Source organism: Saccostrea echinata, unplaced genomic scaffold (genome assembly GCF_033153115.1).
Source record: "Saccostrea echinata isolate AGI-Se365-2 ecotype Australia unplaced genomic scaffold, CSIRO_AGI_Sech_v1 ptg000002l, whole genome shotgun sequence".
NCBI lineage: Eukaryota > Metazoa > Mollusca > Bivalvia > Ostreida > Ostreidae > Saccostrea > Saccostrea echinata.
Genome location: NW_026889751.1, coordinates 18491518 through 18513208, shown reverse-complemented (window position 1 = coordinate 18513208; position 21691 = coordinate 18491518). Strand labels below are relative to the sequence as shown.

The 21691-nt window shown below is 32.1% G+C and overlaps 1 long non-coding RNA gene and 1 other non-coding gene across 2 annotated transcripts; one reads left to right on the top strand and one right to left on the bottom strand.

The window, feature by feature from the left end:
* Nucleotides 1-440: 440 nt before the first annotated feature.
* LOC133173866 (uncharacterized) lies at nt 441-1166 on the top strand. The gene is made up of 3 exons (XR_009719074.1): nt 441-501; nt 847-969; nt 1112-1166. It is a non-coding gene; the product is annotated as an uncharacterized LOC133173866 (long non-coding RNA).
* Nucleotides 1167-13462: 12296 nt separating this feature from the next.
* On the bottom strand, nt 13463-13535 carry Trnat-cgu (transfer RNA threonine (anticodon CGU)). Its single transcript has one exon. It is a non-coding gene; the product is annotated as a tRNA-Thr (tRNA).
* Between the last annotated feature and the right edge of the window lie 8156 nt (nt 13536-21691).

The window sequence follows — 21691 nt, the reverse complement described above, 5'->3', positions numbered from 1 at the left end:
TGCAGTGATGTTGTGTCAGAGTCTGTTGTGATATAGAGCTTCTGTTGAGCATTTGGCGAAGGTACAGTCACTAATTTGAAATTCTTGGATCAAATTCTGCTGCAAAAAGAACTTAACTCCCTTTTAACGCAAAGCTAAAGGTTTAGACTTAGTCTTAGTCAGGTTGATTGGCACTTCAGCTTAAAAAATATAACCAGGAAAATTACTATTAAACATTGCAAATAGCTAGCAATAATGCTTTCTGTAAAAGCTTTTTTTGTCATTTAAATTTTTATTTATGGGTCTTCCGTTATTCCTGTTTTTAGAACTTACCAGGAAATATTTTCATAACCAAATTAAAACAAATTTGAAAGAAACTGAAGCTTTTATAAATGATAAGAGTAATGAATTTACTAACCCATGATACAGTGTAAGATGAGTTAGTAAAGACACATTTCTTAATGGCTGGGCGTATTGAGGAACATTCTTTGGCAAAACGATTGAGTAAAGAAGCCACGGAACGTAAGTGATCCTGCTTGCTATTATCATTTTTCATACTGAATTAAGAGTTGAGGCTTAGGCTTCCTTTTGTGAGAATTATCTAACACATACAGTTGTGTAGCATATGTTAAATTTTGTTAATTTCCAAATTTTATTATTTTACCTCTGAAAATGCAAATTACGTTTAAAAGTTCAATTTTTGTTATTGCAAAATGCTCCTCGTGTTTTTACAATATTTTTCAAAATCACAAGTTGTATTCAAAAATATTCAGCAGAGAAAATGGCTCATTAATATATATTTATGGTTTACAATCACACAAATCTTATTTGCATCAACTTATTCAGCCTGTTGAATATTAAATGAAGGTCAAAAAAGAAAACAAACCGAAGGTCGTGGAGTATGCAATCTTTTCATATTAGATACATCAGAGAGCATGAAAGGAGAAGGGTGTCGACAGATGAAAGAAGCTTTCGCATCCTTTATAGAAGGTATTAAATTTCTATAAGAATTCATTTTTACCAAAAATTACACCTATTTATAGATTGATTGAAGAAAATACAGATGTAATGACATATCGATCAAGATTTTGAAATTTAAACAAAAGACTAATGAAATGAAATGCATTTATAGGTTATGCAACACATTCCATGTTGGATGAAAATGTTGCAGTGGTACAGTTTGGAACAGAAGTTAAATATTTGCACTATTTATCCAACAACTATGAATCCTTGATTCGAGTATTAGGTTAGAAAATGTCAGTTTTCATACTGATTATTATCATATATGTAATCACACTAATTCATCATTTTATAAGACTAACTATACATTTAAAGATGAATTGTCATGTTGTGGACCATCGCCAATGATCGAAGGATTCCTTTTGGCTATATCAGCCTTGGAAAACGAACGTACGTCCCATTTACAGTAATTTAAAATTAATACATCTCAATGATTTGATCTATACAAGTCAAATTACAAATAATTTGTTTTATTTGTTTGAAAAACATAAACTGTTCATTAAAGTAGATATCGAATGCCACACTACATATTATATTTTATAGAATGGAATACCCCTATTGGCCCATTTACCTGCAGAGCTAGAGTGATACTTATTTCTGACGGCAAAGCTGCATACTCGACTGACTCAGAATCGGAATATCATGTTTCTGAAAATCAAGAAAATCAGGTTACCAAATATCGTGATATATCACTTTATTTGCATTATAATTTTTGCCAAAATCAATACCGTTAAAACGTCTCAGTTTTCAACGCATTATGCAACCATTTTCCACCATAGAATAGAGCCATTATATATCACTTCATTTGCAATAATTTTTTTATCAAAATCAAAACGTCCGACTTTTCAACACTTTATACAACCATTTCCTACCTAGATTAAAGTCCAAGCGTTATGACAGCATAGACAGCTGCTTTTTCAATGAAAATGGAATTTGTAAATTTACCTACCTTGGCATTGGTCATTTGCGCTTGATGCTTAATTTTTGATTGACAGTCTATGTTGGGTTTGGAGATCAAGTCTTCCAACAATTTGTCGGAATTCCCATGGGTAGTAATTGCTCCCCGTTGTTAACAGACCTATTTTTGTATTCATATGAAGCAGTTTTTAATCAAAAACTTTTACATGAAAAGAAAAAGTCTTGCTGTGACCTTCCATTCAACATTTAGCTATATCAACGACGCTTTATCAATTAACAATATTCATTTTCATTCCTACGTTGATTCGATATATCACTTTGAACTCGAAATAAAAGATATCACAGAATCGGACACATCTGTTTCATATCTGGATTTTCACTAGAAAAAGACGCTAATGATGTCATAACAACAAAAAATTATGATAAACATGATGACTTCAACTTTTCTATCGAAAACTTCTTTTATTTATGTAGCTGTGTGCCATAATAACCTTCATATGGGGTTTATATCTCCTAGTTGATTCGATACGTAAGGGCATACTCTACGTACGTTCAATTTCTAAATCGAGGCAATCTATTTACAAATTAGTTGATGACACAAGAATATCAACAGTCTCATTTAAAGTCGATATTTCTCAAATTCTATGGTCGATGCAGTGACCTTGTCGGCAAATACAGTCTATCATTAAATCGAATGTTGAGTTACTTTTTCATACATATTGATAGGCCATCATTTTCACCGAATTGTCCACAGATTTTTTTTCCGTTTGCCCGATCATGACAATGAGCACAGGGCGGTTGTGACCGGTCGACAGGGGATGCTTACTCCTCCAGGGCACCTGATCCCACCTCTGATGTCTTTAGAGGTCCGGGTTTGCTCTACTCCAACTTTGTATTGTCTCAAGGGACTTTTGAGCTCGATTACTGTTCTTTATCTTCATATTTCATTTCGAACAAAGATTATTCCATACTTATTTCATATTCCTTATTGATTGTTATAGGTAGGATTTTTTGTTTCAGAATATTCAACTTTTGGATCTGGTGAAGCAAATAGGAAATACAAATCCAATTATCTGTGTACCTGTCGGAAATGATCCAAATGTTGTATGTACATGTATATCACGTTTAATTATCGGTGAACCTCTAAAATAGCGTTAAGTTGAATCCATATCAATTCAAACTACCAATGTCCAGTTTTCAAAAGTTCCTAGTATTGTGTGTTTACAAAACCACCTTGTCTTTTACTAATCACAGTGATCATATGTCGGTAATGCATCAATAGCTATGACATAATACATCACACAGTACTTTAAAAAATATGCCATGCTTATATCATTTACAGTGCTTACTGGGGTCCATTGCCTATAGATCTCGAGGAGGAAAAATTCTTAATTATGTGGAAGCTAGACAATTTGCAAAATATTCAATAAACATGGTTAAGTACACTTTATTGTATCATTTGTTTTATCTTTTTATTACTATGGAATCATCAAAGGTTCCATTCAATGTGAGAATTTTAAAAATAATATACTTTCTTCACTTATAGATGATTGCTGGAGACATTCTAGGAGAGGTACCTCCAACTAACTGTTCTGTTGATGACGTGAGATCTTTATTATCATCATCAAGATTTCAGCATGTTGTTACAGAGCGTGACTTGGTACAGTGCATGATATGTTTATATTATCATTTGTTTTATTTTTACCAACGATAATTTCTTCTTCATGAGTTTGAAAGTTAAGGTCAAAGCCTAATTTGGTCCATAGTTATACCAAGGATACTAGTAAAATAAAATAAAAAATTAAAATCTGATACATGTAGTTTCCTACTATCAGCTACTGAAATTTGAATGTTTTTCTATCTGTCCATCCAACTTCTTTAAAAAAAAAAGTGTACATGGATTTTAATTAAATTCTCGAACGAATAATAACGTCTACATTCAACTTACCTTATTTATGTAGTAATATTCCAATGTCATCTGCTTATGGTGTTATATTTCTCAAATGATTCGATACTCAAGAGCATGCTCTGTGTAAGATCAATTGTTTACACCAAGGAAGGCTGCTGACAAATAATATGATGTTACAGGGATCAACCTCCTTTAAAGTCAGCATTTTGTAAATTCTACGGTCGTTGTAATGACCTTTTTAGCAAATATATCCTATCATTGGGCCGTATTTTGACAGACATTCTTCATACCAATTGTTAGGCCTTTGTTTCACACTACATTTGATTAAGGATTACTCCGTCTACCTGATCAATACAAAGAGCTCAGGTCGGGTGGGACCGGTCGGCAAGAGATGCATGTTTTCTCCTCATAGGCACCTGATCCCGTCTATGGAATTTCCAGGGTTTTGTGTATCATGACCTATTCATAGATTTGTATTGTTTGTAGGTTTGTTGAGACCGTTATCTTCTGTTCTTTATCTTCACCTATATCATTTATTAAAATCTGTTTGATTTGAGCACACTCAGAGGTTATTACTGGGGGAAGAATAGAGAACTTTCCGTTTTTATTTATTTTATGTACATTTCATCTAGATTTGGATTCTTTTTCATTGCAACCGATTGATTACCACAATCTTTCTGTAATTAAAAAAATCAGTTTAAGTAGATGAGAATCTTCATATTCTAAAAAATATGTTCATCTTCAAAATATGATTTTCTCATACTAAAAGAAAGAGCTGATGCATATAATCATTTCGCCTATTTTCTGGATCGAATAGAATTTTCTGTTTCTGGAATAATGTCACAATATAAGAAACAACACGTTCACCAAGTGATAATTCGGTCTCTATTTTTAAAGATTTTGAACCAGCCTTCTCTTATATCGTTCGCATTGAAGATATTTATTGCTGCTTTTGACAAATAATACGAAGTAGTAAATTTTTTAAAGATATACTTTTTTTTAATCAGGAAGATGTCGTGGACATATTAAACAATAGACGAGAATATGAAATAAATGTGTACCAAAATGAAGAACAGTTGGAATCCGTTGTTTATAGAGAGCGCGATGAAAGATTACCACCACCAGGAACAAGGGTACGAAGAGGACCACATTGGACCTACAATAATCAGAACTCAAGTGGTTTGGGCACTATTATTGGACACTGGGAAAAGGGTAAGGATTGTGCAGCTTTTGACAATGAAAGAAACCATTCTGCATTGAAAATGTTGGTTTTATTTTCAGATGGATGGGTCAATGTTGAATGGGACACTACAATGAGGTTTCCGTATAAATATGATCCAAGTGATCAAAACCAGTCCGCAGTCATTGTTTGTGATGAACCTCGAATATTACAAAGAGAAAATATCGCTGTAGGATGTATTGTTAAAAGAGGTAAATTTAAAAATCAATCATCATTTTTTCTTTATTATGTAAGAATCATACCTCCTAGTTCTCTTATAAGTACATGTACATTGATTATGGTCATAATTATTATCCGTTGAAATTTATATTTTTTCAATGACTTTTTTTATTCGTTAGATATGCAGGGTAATATTCGTACTTAGCCTTATCTATGTTACAAAAAAACACGATGAATTTTACTATCATTTAGTCGAAGAAGACAGTTTTTTTTTTTATTCTAGAGGATCTGCTTCATTCATACTGATATTTGTGGCTACAAAATTGATTAAATGTTAATTCTTTGTAAAATAGGACCAGATTGGAAATGGGGAAACCAAGATGGCGGCACAGGAAATATTGGAGCTGTTTACCGAATTAAGGAAGAAGAGGTCTATGTATGTTGAAATAAATATTACCTTAAGAAAGATTAAAAGATATCTTTAATAGTTTAATAGGCTTACATTAGTTCATAAAAGCTTCTCAACGAGTATCATTTTTTAATGCATAACATCACAGACTGACTTTAATTTATAATTACATGTACGTTGTAGTTTCTATTTCCATTAGGTTCGTTGGTCAAATGGAAGCAAAAGTAATTACAGATTTGGATATGATGGAAAATTTGATATTGTGGTCTGGTGAGTGATTTACAAAAATAGAAACAATATTTAAACTTGGTTCTTTGGCTTTTTTGGCTAATTATTTGTATCATGTACAATCAGATCTTCGAATGCAATAAGTCAGTAAAAAGATATCGGTTATTTAGTGATATGAACACCAAGTTAAAAAATTATAATGTCAATTTCACCTCTATTTATATGTTCGGAATTTTTTGGTGTTCTGCAAATTATAATACCCGAGGAGTTTGCAGTAGCTCTGTCGAGATTTAGTGAGACTACAGTGGGACTGTTAATGGGAAAAAAATTATTCACTGAAGTGTAGCAAGAAAGTGACTAGCACGTGGGGACATGGTAAATAGAACATTTAATATCTGTGAAAATGTACTTTAATCTCTCTAGATTCATTCAAAGTTCTTCAATAAGTATTCTTTATGATATTATTTGCTGCAGTCATGAATTAGAATTTGTTTTAGAGCAAGCATGTTTGCATAGGAACTTGTTTTCCGGCGTCAGACTAAATTTACATGCTAAACGAGGTATCAAAGTGACTTAAAATCGAAAAAATAAGCTGAATGAGTTGAAATGATTATGGGTTACTACAAAAACTACAGGAATTCTATGTTTGTAAAAGACCAAATCTACTTGCAATCAGGAAAAATGATAATTTTTTTTATGCATTCCATACATGAAAAACAGTATGTTCATTATTATCTATTATTGTCAAGCTCATATATTTACTAGCAATTATTAATTAAACGTAGAGTTCTAAGTTTCTCAAAACCATTCTGTAAAACGATTTGCGTCTGTATTTCTTTCTTGTACTATCGATGAATAAATAATGTCAGCTGAATTCCCTGCGCAAAGACAAAAGACGCTAAAGTTCATGCGATTTGTGAAGGGAAAAAACTATTGGGTATTTAAATGTATAAGAGATTCATCTAGTTCTCCTTGTCCTTAAAGCGCTGATGTTCTTTATAAAATATTCTGACCGTTGCACAAACTACCTTTTCTTATGTACATTGTATAACTTTGAATTTCTTGTCAACAGCTTAACAACACTTACCAAATGCACCAAAATTATGTTACGAGGCGCAAAAAGAATTTCTTTTCTTACTGAGAGCATGACCGTTACATCTTACTTAGTTTCTAACTTTTGTATTTAAGAAAAAACAATAAAAAAATTATTTTCAATTGCTTTTTTCGCAGTCCATTTAAAATTGCATCGTAGATTTGACCTGAACAATGCGTTCGAATAAAAATGTTAACATGTAGTAGGCCAACAAACATCAATATTCATTCAATGATTCGACAATTGTTCGTGGTAAGATCCGCTGTCGCATCAATAACAATAGCCATATAAGGTTAACAAAGGTTCGTCATTGTAGTAGATATTATTTTTTATATATTTTATTTTATTTTATTTGTAGATATTTTTATTTTTTCTACCAACCGATTGTGCGGATTTGGAAAAATAGTCGCTACTGAGCTCCAGTCTTCGCATAAATTATCACAAAAGCGAAGAATTTGTAACATGTGATTTTCACCCACCACTTTTTCGTTTTTAAAATTATGAAAATGTATCAGAAAGGCCTGAAAACACATTTTTTTTTCATGCTGCACGTACATGAATTTGAAAGAAACAAACTAGAGTAATTTCTGTTTACTGCCAATTTTATCTATAAACCAGTTCTACCCTATAACCTTTGAATGGGTCAACCAAGACCACGTTGTTCAATTTGAATTTAAAGGTGTGGGGATGTGTATGTCTACGATGAAACACAATTCAAAAGTAGTATATTTCTAAACTCAAATTTTAAAAATGTATAATTAAAGAAAAAAATAATAATAATAATAGTGTTGAGTAAGTCCTTTTTATACATAAAAGTCTACTAGCGAAATATTAAGGGAAAGAAAATTCACTTCATTCTTCTCTTTCCAATAATTTTCTGTAATGCATTTCATTTCATTAATTTCAGTGACCCTTTTGACGAAGGCGAAATAGTCTCATTACCTAAGTGTGAAAATACTGATGACAGAGGTTGTGGTGTTAACACTCATGGCAAAGGTAAAATCAAAATATGATTTTAAAAATATAGAAAAATTAAATCAAAACAATGTTAGTTATTCCAGAAAAATAAAATTTATGTCACAGATTGCATAAATTAAATAAAATATATATAAATAAATGACTGGATCAAAGAGGATATTCAGACTCTGAATATACATGTATAATGAAATAGAAAATATAATTGCTCTGACTATACAATGACTCCTTTCCATTTCTTTAATATATTTCAGAAAATAAAGTAAAGAAACTAGAACAATCTATTAAAAGAGAAAGAGGGATTCTAATGGATAGTGAACAGAGAATACATTCTGATTCCAAGACAGAAGGTGAGGAAGAAGAAAGTGATACTTCTTGGCAGTGGAAGGATGGGCAAGGCGATTGGAAAAGCTTTCCTAAGATGGAAAATCAGAAAATCATGAAAGCATTATCTAAGAATTCAAAATCAACAATACTAATGAAAATAGGAGAACATATGTAAGTATTTTTAAAACCAGTTTGTAATTCATTCTCGGTCATACAGTGTTTAATAGTTTGCTAGCTTTTTATCTTTTTTTATTCTCTTTATAGGTATCGAGTGATATTATCAAAGATGAAATTGATAAATATATCATCAAGAGAGACCTATGATGTAAGGTGTTGTTAAAAATGACAAGACCTACAATTTTGATAGTTCATTTCGACATCTTTTATATAATAATTAAGTAGATAATAAAGCGAAGAATGGTATCACTGCTTTAAGCGCAAATATTGCTTCATTCACGTATTTTTCTAAAGAATTGTGTTGTGAACATTTCCACAGAATAAATAGTAATTGATAGAGTACACATGTATATTTTCTAAGAATTTTTTTTCCATGGTTACAAATATGTAAAAAAAAAAAAATTAAATATTGGGTTTTGTTGGTCATAAAGGACAAGATATGCTAAGACCCCTTTTTGCTCCTGCTTTGGGATGACTCTTAAACGATGCTTTGGTTCATTATTAAAAGCTTTTTCCACCCCTGCTACAAAATGAATACTGATTTTAAGTAATAGGATAGAAAGAGGTCACAGAAAGGTCACAAAAATTGATAATTTTAGAATTTTCTCATTTTTATTCACATTTCCCTCAATTTTAAGCACATTTGGTTTCAGAAAACAAAGCATAGTTTTGCCTATCCACCAAATTTTAATATTTTATGATTAGCATCAGATACATCTTTTGTATGAAAATCTCAGATGGGCAAGCTTGAGTTCTATGTCTCCAAAGTTGAGGTATATTTTGATGAAACTCCATTCTCATCTATGTTAAGGAAGGAATTGGAAAATGCGATCTTAGAACGTTCTTCATACGTATTATTTTATAAAAATCTTTGTAACAAAGTAACTGTATACATGTAGGAAAGGTAATATAGTTATCCATAATGGATAGGTTGTGCCGTACTCAGCACCAGTTACATCGCATGTATCAGCTGTGTGTCACGTGACTGGTATTAAAATAGAATTGTTACGCTGAATGTAGAAAATGACGTTAGTGCAAGGGTATCAAATGTTTTTGGAGACAAAAAATTGATACATTTTAAAAAAATATTTACTTCGGCATCCCGAAAAGTGCTGAGAGCTAGACTGAGCTGTTTCGGAAATACTATTAATTTTGCCGAAAATGTGTTTATTAACTAAAAATTCCCACTTCGCTTAAATTCTGTCATGAATAAAAATAATGTTACGAGGACTAGAATAAGCTCCCAGCACCTTTTAAAATATACATGATATAAGCAATTGATTTTCCATATTTCAGCTCGAACTGTCTATTCTTTGCCCTTGCACTTTTGACGTTAATCAGGAATACACTTATCGGGTTAGCGATATTCTTTACATTCTCTGTCTTTGTACAGCTCCATAGCACCTAGATAAATTGATTATCTACATAATTGTTTTAAATAAATCATTGCCTGTTATTTTTATTGATAAGAATTAAACAATGGCAATAATTTTATATTTATTTAAGCATTTTTGTAATTATCAAACCAATGGATCCACTCCTCTTGATCACTTGAACTGCGTCAAGTCAAGGCTAGTGGCGTCATTCATGACACAAAATTTGCATCTAATAACTCGGCAGTATTGTTATCAAATTGAATGCAAGTTGTTATTTACTCATCATCATGTGGTTAATAAATTTTGTCGCCTATTAAATTTTTAATGACGTAACAATGAAACTTCCCATACAGTGCATCACAGATGTGAAATCAGGCCTTCCTTAACGTAGCTGGAAAAGATATTGACAGTCTTTATGCAACAGAATAATAAATATCATCAAATCTAATTCGACAATATTAAAAATGGCCGCTTTTACTATAGAAATGGAAATTAGTCAACTCCGGATATCATGCGCTACATGCTGTTTACATATTTTTGAAACACAGGAAGGATTATTGAAATACGCCAGCATTTTAATATATTCCAGGTTTTTCATAGTTTATTTTGTTTCAATGATCTATTAGGAAGGATGAGGCAACAATAGTTGTCATGTGTGGTTATATTCTTTATCAGAAATATACAGGAAAGGTATTCTTATAAAAGCAACATATTTTGAATGTAAAAGATAATGAACATGATCAGTCTCACCAATCCAGTAAACAAAACGAATCGTGAAAAAATTTGCAGGTATATTTAATAGAATAGTTTCAAATATCGCCAAATTTTTACTTCAAGGCAGGATTATGGCCAAAAGTATTAAAACGGTTTTAAATATTTTTGATATGGTGTGTGTTTTAGCATTATAAATTATACAGTATCATTCTCAATTTCATTCTCAATTTTTTTTTTTTTTTTTTTTTTTTTTTTTTGAAAAGCAACGTTTTAAAATGTTACATTACATGCCAGCTTCCCCATATAGTGTTCATCCATTGAAATCGTTCTCTTTTGCATTTGTTTTGGCATGTCTTAATTTTACAAAGGAGTGCACCGTTCACTTAAGCTCAGTCGGTAGAGCGTTCGCTCCGTGATAGGAAGGTCGTGAGTTCGAACCGCGGCTGCGACTGGCCTAAGTCGATAAAAAATTGGTAGCAACTGTTCCTTTGCCATGCGCTCGGCACTTTGAAGTGAAAGTTTCGGGTCCTTCGGATGAGACCTTTAAAACCGAGGCCCCGTGTCACGGCTGCCGTTGGCACGATAAAGATCCCTCACTGCTCAATGGCCCTAAATGCCGAGTAAAGGTCAAAATTTGAAGCCCTTCACCGGTATATGGTGACGTCTCTATATGAGTGAAAAATTCTCGAATGGGACGTTAAACAGCATACAATAAACAAACAACAAAGGAGTGCATACCTGCAGGAAAGCCAGAAAGAGAAATTTTATAAGAAGAGGTTGAGAAATACTACTTGCATGACCATTGAGGCCCATATATCTCATATTTTATTCATTTTTATTGTATTTTTACAAAGAGTATCTCAATTTTAATTGTCATCTTATTAGTTATAGACGAATTTCACATTCTTAAGAGCTGTCTCTCTTTGTCGGCGTAACGCTAATTTTTCTCACTGTTTCCTTTGTAACTTTGTTAATTAGTGATACATATATTAGCCCATCCAACATGTGTATTGTTTGTTAAAATAGAATTTCATCAAATTGGGGGTTGAAAACCAAGCAGCTATTCAAATAAAGAAGAAAAATGTTTTACAGTTACTAGTATATTTTTGGCTTGTAATAGGATATTGTTTCATTTTACATTTCTTCAAAGTACTTATCCTTCTATTTTTGACCTACTTTTAAGTGAGAAGAGAGTAAAATAATTCTAGCAAAGTTTCCTACTTCTCGCCGTTTGGTCGTTTCATAAAGTGTTTATGTATTGAGAATATATGGAGAAGAACTTGACAGAAAGCAAAGAAAATCGGATGCAGTTTGTTTAAAACAAGGTGAAAGATGTCTCAAAAATATATGAGATAATATGATATACATGTACGCTGTATTTAAGAATTTTTGATTGAATAAAAACGACTTTTCATGGAATAAAAAAGATGTTCACAAATACATTAAGATACGATCGTTTTGAAAATATAAAGATAGTTAAACAGGGATATCAATATTGACAATTAAAATCAATTTGTGCTGACTGTATGCCAGATTAAAACGTTATTGGTTCTTAACTCATTTTTCTGTACTTCTTAATATAAACCAAGACAAGGATTCAACGTGATATCTGAATAAGCTTAAACATCTATATAAATAATATATAACAAATAATGCTAATCCATTCATTCTCATCACATAATTTTAATCCTAACAGCGCATAAGTGAGGCCTTCCATGTTCATTCCAATTTCGTCTAGATGGTCAATGAAAAAAAAATGTGCTTAGAAACAAATCAAAAGGGGGCAAGTCATTATTTATTATCAAAAGCAGTGTCTATGCATCTGTGCATAATAATATCTACACTTTCACAATTGCATTCCCTATGTCAGTCAATAAATCCAGCAAAAATAAAATAAAATGCTCGTTATATTGGTACATAAAGTCTTTATAATAAAATATGCTTATATAAACATCTAGATTTTAATGCAAGAGTAATAAGGCTTAGTACTTCGACACTTTCCCTTGTTCGATGAATGCTGTTATCCGGAAGAATACAGGAAAGATTTTTATCCTAAGCGTACGGTTGGAAATGTTTCACAAGGAAGCAAATTCGAATTAAATAATTTGAAACAACGTTGAAAAGTCATAGAAAATTAATCAAAAGAAAAGAATATGTAATGTTATGCACACATGAAACGTTTGTGATAGTCTTGTGATGGAAGGTAGACTTGATGATAATTGTTTGAAAGAAAGATGGAGCAAAGAGGCAGAGGAATGTGAGTATCAATAATTACGTTAAAGAATTCGTCATAATTCAAAACAGGAAAAAGCATATAAATAATAATCAGAAAATTATCCATCTATTGCTCACTTATTAAATACAATAGGTATTCAAATATCAATTCCTGGATCTACAATAGCACAGGTAAACTGGGGAAACACGGGCTTATAAACACAGTTCCACTTTCAGTATTGAAGACACTCATGACTTGCACCCCTCCCCCAACCGATTTTTTTCCTGAAGTATTTTACTAAATTTTGATCATATTGTATCAAATCATAGATTGACGGTGACAAAAATAACGAATCCTCCCCTAGTCACCGCCCACAGCAAGAAATCAAAAGAGATAGATCACTTCGTGTCTTTTTATTTGAGTTTTATAAAGAATCTATTTTGAAATCGATTGATTGATTGATTGTATGTTGTTTTACGTCCCATTCGAGAATTTTTCACTCATATAGAGACGTCACCATATACCGGTGAAGGGCTTCAAATTTTGACCTTTACTCGGCACTCAGGGCCATTGAGCAGTGAGGAATCTTTATCGTGCCAACGCCTGCCGTGACACGGGGCCTCGGTTTTTAAGGTCTCATCCGAAGGACCCGCAACTTTCACTTCAAAGTGCCGAGCGCGTGGCGAAGGAACAGTTGCTACCCATTTTTTATCGAGTTAGGTCAGTCGCGGCCGAGATTCGAACTCAGACCTCCCGATCACGAAGCGAGCGCTCTACCGACTGAGCTACCGTGAACGGTTTTTTGAAATCGATCTATTTCTGTTGTAAATTTTATTCCTTTGTAGTTCGCAAAAGAAAGGGTGACCATGGACGTGGAGTGTATAATCTGTTTATTTTGGATACATCAGAGAGCATGAGTGGGAAAGGTTTCATTGAGATGAAGGAAGCTTTCTTATCAATCATTGAAGGTACAAAATATTATCACCAATGATTCTTATGAATGAAATATATGAAGATAACGAACAGTATTCAGGCTCAAAAGTCCATCAAACAATACAAAATAGGAGCAGAGCAAACACGGACCTCCAAACATCAGAGGTGGGATCAGGTGCCATGGAGGAGTGAGCATCCCCTGAAGTATACTGTAAGGTACAAGCAATGACATGATGCAAAAACTACCGATTTTGAATCTTTATTCAGGCTACACCGAGTATTCCATGCTGGATGAAAATGTTGCAGTGATACAGTTTGGAAAAGATGTTAAATATCTGCATTATTTTTCAAACGATTGCAATTCTTTGAGGAGAGTATTAGGTTGGTATCTTTAAGAATGAATGATACATAAAGCATAAACTTTTTTTTATAAAGGTCTTATGTTAAAAAAATACAATATATAATGATAAAACGTATTTACATAGTATTCAACTCAGCTCTTTAAATAACTACTTTAGATGACGTCTCATGTTCAGGACCATCTCCAATGATTGAAGGTTTTCTTTTAGCAGTTCCAGCTTTGGAAAGCGGACGTACGTCTCGTTTTTGTTTATCTCTTTCATTTTTCCTTGTGTAACTTAACTTTGAAATAGAAATAAATGAGCATTTGCAACAAGTTTCATGTATATATGATGAGACATGCTAATTTCAAGTTGTCGAGTGTTTTGCTGAAAGGCAATTTTTTTTTTTTACAGAAACTACGTTTTGCATCGGTCCATTTAGTGTTAGAATAAGAATTATTCTTATTACGGATGGAAAACCAACAATCTTAAGCGACGCAGAGTCAACTTCCTTAGATAATGATGAAGTGGGAGATCAAGTGAATTATATCTTTAAAAGTTCTTCGTGGGATTCGTGGCATAATTATTAGTTATAATGTCACAGTTAAAACTAATATTTAAATATACACGTTCAGAATATATTTCTTAATATTATTCTGATTTTAAATTTCAAAATCAGATATAAACATATTTTTAAAGGTTCTACATCCTCTAAATGTTTTGATATCAAAATCAATTTTTATTCAAGAATGTGCAATTGTTGGACCTGACGAGACAAATTGGGTCTAGAAATCCTATAATCTGTGTACCTGTGGGGAACGAACCCAACACTGTATGTACATACCTATATTAAATAAAAAGTATATCAATAGATAAGAAGTATTTTCATGTAAATGAACATTACAAGACTATATACTTCATAATTTCTGCAGAATTTACTTCAGTCAATTGCATATGGATCTCGGGGAGGAAAAATCTTGGATTACAAGAATGCAAGAGTGTATGCAAGATACACATTGAACATGGTATTGAACACTCTATTGAGCACTGTATTCTACTCTTTAGCGTTTTATTGCTTTAAACCCATATAATAATAGATATTTTTCTTTATACTTAGGAGGTAGCAAGAGAAATTCTTGGTGAGGTACCTCCTAGTTCTTGTACATTAGATGATGTGAAAACCAAAGTATTGTCGAGAAGATTTTATTCCCATGTAACAAATCATGATTTGGTATATGTTATAGTGTTTTGTACCTACACTTTGTATGTTATACGAATTATCAGTGGGATAACTCAATTCTTTTCATGCTTACATTTTAATTTTTCATTTTACACTGACCAAAAAGAGTGGAACAATTAAAAGAAATTTATGAGGAAATCATTAAGGATATCTATTTTATTCTAATCTTAGATTTTTCTTTCTTTTTAAATTAATTTAGAATTATGATATACATTCAACATTTTTTGACATCTTGCCTTAGTTGTAGCCAATGCTTAGTTACACTTGGCTGAACTTATCTTTGTTTAAAAGAATTAGTCAAAATTTACAATGTTCTCTTTTCTTCAAATTAGGAAGATGTTACGGAGATATTAAACAATAGACGTGCATATGAAGTGTATGTGTACACAGATGAGGAGCATCTTGAACAAAGTGTTTACAGTGAACGTAATGAACGTCTTCCGGTACCTGGTACTAGGGTCCACAGGGGTCCACGGTGGCATTATGATGATCAGGACTCTCATGGCCCTGGCACTGTCATAGGGCACGATAAGAGATGTACGGTCATGTTTCTCAAATATAAAGAATACTAATTGATGAGTATGTATTATCATTATTTTTTATTCAAGGCGGAGGTGTATATGTCGAATGGGATACTGGAATGCGGTTTTCATATGAGTATGTTTTAGAAAATCAAGAACAGTTTGTAGTCGTTGCTTGTGATGAACCTCGGATACTCCAGAGAGAAAGCATAGCGGTCGGATGCGTTGTTAGAAGAGGTTTAAGCATTTTTTATTGAAATCGATTTTTAAGCATACTGTTCTAACGCATTTTTGAATTTAACAATTCCTATAGACATGCTTAAAATATTTCACCCATAAGATTATGTGACATTAACAAATTTTACATTTTGTAGCATAAGCTTTTAGATTGATCAAAAGTGATAATTGTTGTGAACTCTATAGTGAACAATAAAGCTCACAGACCACCTAAACACACTTGTTTAAACATGTATCTCTTAACTGACTGCATTTTCTTTCATTAAGGACCAGATTGGAAATGGGAAAACGATGATGGCGGAGAAGGCAGTTTAGGGACTGTTTACAGAGTCAAAGAAGATGTGGTTTATGTATTTATGAAAATAACTTCTTCTTACTTAGAGTATAGATAGAGTTTTAAATTTCTAATTATTAAAAATAAAAAAAGACACAATTTTAAAATTCAATTCTATTCTTAATGTAATAATTATAGGTACGCTGGAAGAATGGAAACAAAAAAAAACTGCAGATTTGGTTTTGATGATAAATTTGACATTATTGTCTGGTGGGTAAAATTTCAGAAATTCGCTGGATTTTATAATGATGCAGGCTATTTTCAGCAGAAAGAAAAAAAAGCAACTCCCTTCTTTGTCTTCAGAAATACATTGAATCAAAGTTTTCAACACCAATTTAATTTAATGGAACAGAATATAAACAAAGAGCATTTTGGTTCAATTTTCGTTTAAAATTCATCTACGTACATTACATATCAAAGAATATTTATTTTTTTAAGCGTATAATAAGAGAATTCATGCAGAAAAGTTTAAAGTAGGATTTTTGTCAAAGTTGAGAATTTATACTTATTAGTCGGCAGATCGAGGTTGTCCAATTGATTGATTGATTGATTGATTGATTGTTTTATACGCCCAATTCGAGAATTTTTCAGTCATATAGAGACGTCACCATATACCGGTGAAGGGCTTCAAATTTTGACCTTTACTCGGCACTCAGGGCCATTGCAGCAGTGAGGGATCTTTATCTTGCCAAAGCCTGCCTTGACACGGGACCTCGGTTTTTAAGGTCTCATCCGAAGGACCCGCAACTTTCACTTCAAAGTGCCGAGCGCGTGGCGAAGGAAATATTAGCACAGGATTCATATTCTTGCACCTTTTGTGCAATTTTTTCCTCATTGATTCAGTTAAAATGAAACTTGGAACGATAATATCAGAACGTCTGGCTTTCTTAACTTGATAAGTCAATGATATACGAAATATCTCTGATATAGATACATAAGTACAATTTTTGTGAAGTTGTCAAAAATGGTGTTTTCTTAAGATAGATATTTTCATGGTAATAATGATATGCATATACATGAGATTTCGTTTCAATCAAAAAAAAAATTGACAATTCAACAGACATTAATCATTTAATACCTGTTCTAAGTGATTTTTTTGCATACTGCCAAACGAATTCTTTATTGAAAAATGCTAAATGTCATTAAGGGCGTTAAGTTTCCATTATTATAAGGAATAAAGCTTAATTTACTTTTTGTTTTCAGCAACCCTTTCGATGAAAGCACAATAAACTATTTAAGAAAATGCAAAGTTGCTATTGGATATACTGGAGAAGGTGTCAACGAAGTCAATAGCAACACTAGAAGTAAAAGTCCTTTACAGAAAGAGAGTAAGTTTTTTTTTACATATATCCTGAAATGACCAAGATGTGAATCCTGACTTTGATATAAATCTAAAGTGACTATTTTATGCTGTGGTATACAGTTCTTAAGTGAATCAAAACTGTGCATTGTTGTAACATTTTGATTGTACCCATCTGACTTTTTTTTTCAGATAAAACGGAGAGAGAATCTGGACACTCCATTGAACAAAAACGTGATGGAATTATTAACGTCGATAAGGCGATGGAGAATGTGTCTTCCGCAGGAAAAAAGGATGAATATAATGATGAAGTTTTATGGCAGTGGAAAAATGAGCAAGGAAGGTGGAATACATTTCCCAAGTTGGAAAATGAGAAAATTAAAAGAGAATGTGCTAAGAACTCGAGATCCAGCATACTACTCGGAATTGATGAACAGATGTAAGCATTAGTGAAGTTACTTGCTGAATAAAGCAAGAAACAATAAATTACATATTAAAAGTTATTTAACCGTTCATATTTTAAGGAGGGCTTCTTGTCTCGTCTCTGACTTAATGAAATATTCAAAGTATATTTGCTTATATGTTTTATATATTTAGATGTAAGGGATTTAAAGCATCATAGTTTTCTTTCCTGCTCATAATTGTACAACTTTAAATAGAAATGGTAAACTACGTTTAAAATCTAGCAGGGACTATATTTTTGACGGATCGGGGGCGAATGAAAATATCTCCTTTTCTGCTTCACTAAATTACAATAAACAATGAATTTAGTGAATTTTTTAAACAATCAAAGACTTAGAGAGGTTTTCTGTGGTAAATAACATTGATTATAATGGACTAAAGTTGTAAAATAGCTTCCAATCTATGTACAGATTTAAGCAAAAATCAGTAAAAAGTTGTTTTTTCTCTCTTAGTAAACAGTCGAAACATTTTGTTTTTGTTTTAGTATCATTTTGTATCTTTATATGACTTCTTTATCATAAGTGAAAATAAGAAAAAATTTAAATATACGAAGCAAATAATAGTAACTAATATATCCTTTAAATATAACTAATACATGTAATAATAGTCACTAATATATCCTTTATATCCTTTATCCAGTGCAGAAATAGAGGAAATTCGGATTAGCCAAAATCTATTTTAGTCAATTTACTAGTATATTCTGATAGACCCTTTATAGTAACATCTTTTATGCAAAAAGAAAAACATATTTATATTTGAAATAGTAGGCATCACATGCTTGGCAACAGTAATTTTTTTTAATCTAAATGTCAAAAGAAAAAAGAAAATGACCCTGACCTGACCTTGTTTCTTAAATAAAACAGTCAACTTTAACCCATAACATCACCTAGTGATGATGTCTTCTTGAATCTATGAAAATTCTTTGGATATATACAAGAAATATGAGAATAATCCCTTATAGATTTACTCTTTTGAACACTTTTCACAGGTTTAGACTGGTGTTGCCAAAGATGAAACTGATAAACATATCATCTAGAAAGACTTATGACGTGAGGTGTTTTAAAAACAGTCCTGGTGGAAAAGATTAAGATTCAACACTTCGTAAAAATTACTTAATAATTACAAAATTTAAAAAAAATTGAATCGATGTATAGATGTAGTTATGGTAACTAAATATACTATATACATGTATACAATATTATAACTAGATATATCATGATATATTGATATATTGCGATACACATGTATTTTTCTTCAATATTTTGATACATATTTTTCCCTGAAGATGCACAGTCCTATTTATTGGTTAGAATATTTTAATTATGTAATAAAAGTAAATTAGCTTATTTAAAAACAAAAAAATAATGATAAAACATGAAGTTCTTTAATTTATGTTCTTGGTTAGATAAAGTTTAATGCATATCATCATAATTCATTTTCTATAGGACAATTACACAATTTTAAAGTCTATTGAAGTATATGTGAGACTTACCATTTCAAATGTGCATTTATTATTGCTTTGGAAAAATGCTTTATTATTCAAACATCACCTTTATTTCAGAAAAAAGTAAATTAACCACGTGTTAAATGAATGAAAATTCGCTTCATTTTCGTTTACAATTAAGGTTCATTGGTCCTTTGATAAGAGAAATATAACTTACACTGGGATAAATCACTATTATTCATGTATAAAATCGTCAAGATAAAAGCCATTTTTGTCAAATATTAGTGTATTCCGTCGGTAGAGATTAGCAACAATTTTGGGTTTTTATATATTACATATTATGGAGAAAAACCTACAACATTCATGCAACATACTTAACATTTATACTTTACACGCAATTCACTAACTTTAAATACCGTCAATATCACAATATAAATTAAATATATTTCTTGAAATTATGAATTATTAATATAAATAAATAGATAAGACCTTATTAGCCTACATGACCCTATATCTTTCATAATTAAATGATGTGTGTCTACCTTGACGGTGTGCATAGATATGGGCGGGCAGGTAATTTAAAACAGGTTTTGTTAGTGTGTAGTGAACACAACTTGAAGAACCTGATACTCAGTAATGCATTTCATATCATCAATTTAAGTAATCCTTATCACGAAAGCAAAATGGATGCATCAAAAAAGTGAAGTCGCACGTGTGGCGCAGTGGTACGGCGTCTGCTCTAGAGTCGAGGAGTAAGGAGTTGATCCTTACGTCGCGGGTTCGAATCGTACGGTGGGACGTGGAGGCTGGTCCTTCAGATGAGACCGTATAAACCAAGGTCCCGTTTCGCAGTAGATGTGGCACGAAAAAGATCCTTCACTGCTTCATGACCTTGAGTGCCGAGTATAGGTCAAAATTCGCAGCTATCGACCGGCAAGTGGTGGCGTCTCCATATGGGTGAAAAATTCTCGAGAGGAACGTTAAACAACAAACAAACAAACAAAAAGAGCAAAAATGCTTTAAAATAAACCAGTGGCAGCGATTATGTTGTTAACACAAACGGCAAAGGTTAAACGAAGTAAAGATACACAAAAATGTAAAACAAAATAAAATATTTCGAATTTTACAGTCAAATTTTGCAATATAGATATTTGAGACCGATGTACCTGGATTGAAAATTCTTGTCTATCAGACTTCAGGCATTCCAAAAAAAAAATGAAAAGATTAATCGCGCTGATTTGACAATTCAATGGTTTCATTTCAATATTTGTGTTCAGAAAACACAGATTTGAAATCAAAACTATCTGGTGCAAGAGAAAAGTGCATTTTAATTGAAAGTGAACAGAGAACGCTGAATGATTCCAGTGCAGAAAGTTACGAAGAACAAAATGGTATTTACTGGCAGTAGGAGAACGCTCAAGGCAGATGGAAACGTTTTCCAAAGACAGAAAATCAGAAAATTTCGAAAGTATTTTAAAATCATTTTTCAATTCGTTTTCGACTATGACGCGTTTAATGTCTTGCTAGCTTTTTTAAAATTAAAAATCGTTATATTTTCTCTATATAGAGTGATTTTATCAAAGATAAAGTTCATAAATACGTTGTCGAGATAGACACATAATGTAAGGTACTGATAAAACGAAGTTACAAGAGCTACAACTTGGCACATTTACTTTGGAATGTCGAAAATAATGAAAAGTTTGAAAACATCTCTGATTCCTTGCATAAATATTGTATTTAACCATGTACTTCATTCACAATGTACTTTCCCGAAAGAATCTTGTACGAGGGGTGATCAAAAAGCTCGCAAACTATCTCTATATTTACAAAACCACAATTCAGATCAGAATGAACATATAGCCATACATATGCTCTATAAATAGCATTGTCATGTATTGTTTTGCTAAATGTTTGTGACGTCACAATGTGAAAATGACGTCAATATGTAGGTGACTTGTGACAAAAAATGGTTGACTCAGTCGTACTCGAGCAACGAACGGCTGTAAAGTTTAACGTGTATCTTGGAAATTCCTCTGCAGTAGCATATAATAATTTGTAAAACGTTAATGAAGACAAAAGACTTGCCCAGAGTTTAATCATTAATTAGATTGGATGTTTTAGTGAAGAAAGGGAGATGATT